The sequence below is a fragment of the Lathyrus oleraceus genome, chromosome 5, assembly GCF_024323335.1.
Source record: "Lathyrus oleraceus cultivar Zhongwan6 chromosome 5, CAAS_Psat_ZW6_1.0, whole genome shotgun sequence".
NCBI lineage: Eukaryota > Viridiplantae > Streptophyta > Magnoliopsida > Fabales > Fabaceae > Lathyrus > Lathyrus oleraceus.
The window spans coordinates 50,023,049-50,024,622 of NC_066583.1; the positions used below are offsets into that span (position 1 = coordinate 50,023,049).

Here is a 1,574-nt window from a genome sequence, read left to right on the forward strand (position 1 = left end):
GTTCGTACACTTGCGAAGATCAAGTTTTCCAACGCATCAAGTTTTTGGCGCCGTTGCCGGGGACCAATTTCGTCAAATTTCATTTTCCTGTTGTTATATCGTTTAGACTTAGGTTATTTCCCGCCGGTCAACGCGAAGAACTCGCAACACTGGAAGTTTAAGCTTAGTATACCCTCTGGCGGAACCTGAACGTTACGCTCGCGCACGTTTATTCTTTCATAGAATTAAGAGAGCTATGGCCGAAGATCAAAACCAAAGATCTCTTAAGGACTTCGCTCAACCATCTAACGAAGAACCTAGTTCTAGTATAGTAAACTCAATCATACCAGCCAATAATTTTGAACTTAAACCATCCCTGTTGCAACTAGTGCAACAGAGACAATTCGCGGGTCTCGCTACTGAGAACCCAAACCAACATTTAAGAATTATTCTTCAATTAGCAGATACTTTTAAAACCAATGGAGCTTCTCCTGAGGCAATACGTTTAAGATTATTTCCTTTTTCCCTAAGAGATAAAGCTCTATCATGGTTAGATTCCCTTCCACCCAATTCCATCACGACTTGGGATAACCTTAGAAGAGTTTTTCTTGCTAGATATTTTCCCCCGAGTAAGACCGCCGTTCTTCGAAACCATATAACTAGATTTACCCAAAACCAAGGAGAATCGTTGTTCGAAGCTTGGGAGAGATATAAAGAGTTGTTACGAGCATGCCCACATCATGGTTTAGAAAATTGGTTAATCATTCAAACCTTCTATAATAGACTTCATTACAACACAAAGATGACCATCGACGCTGCCGCAGGCGGTGCTCTGATGAACAAACCTTATCCTGAAGCTAGTGCCCTCATCGAGGATATGGCTCAAAACCATCAATCATGGGGAGTCGAACGAGCGACAATGGAGAAGAAGGAAGCCCAAGGAGGAGTGCATGAACTAAGTTCTATAGACATGATGCAGGCTAAAATGGACGCATTAGCCCTTAAAGTCGAGCATATGTGCATAAACCCGAATACTGTAGCCGCAGTCTCGTCGGATTGTGAGATATGTGGAACCCAAGGACACCAATCCGCAGAATGCAGTCTATTAAACGAAACCCACTCCGAGCAAGTGAACTACACCCAAGGGAACCCATACTCGAATACCTATAACCCTGGATGGAGGAATCACCCTAACTTCTCCTATAAAAACAATAACCCTATTCAAAATAATGCACCTCCGAGACCTATTTATCAAGCCCCTAGATCAAATCAACATATGCAACCTGTACCACCAAAGCCGAGCCTTGAGAAAATTATGGAAAATTTTATCACCGCTCAAACCCAACAAAACAAGGAGTTCATGAACCAAAACATTCATGTTAACGAATTGATTACTCAGTTAGGAACCAAGGTTGACCAAATAGTTACTCATACCAAGATGCTTGAAACCCAGATCTCTCAGGTAGCTTTAAACCAAGCCCCTCAGACTACACCTGGAGGACAATTCCCTGGACAACCTCAACAAAATCCGAGAGGACAAGCCAATGCCATTACCCTACGAAGTGGGAACGCTTATGATGAGCCACCAAACCCAA

General features: G+C 42.8%; 1 non-coding gene across 1 annotated transcript; it reads right to left on the bottom strand.

Annotated features, from left to right (window-relative positions):
- Positions 1–619: 619 nt before the first annotated feature.
- LOC127088487 (small nucleolar RNA R71) lies at positions 620–726 on the bottom strand. The gene has a single exon (XR_007790322.1). It is a non-coding gene; the product is annotated as a small nucleolar RNA R71 (small nucleolar RNA).
- Positions 727–1,574: the final 848 nt, after the last annotated feature.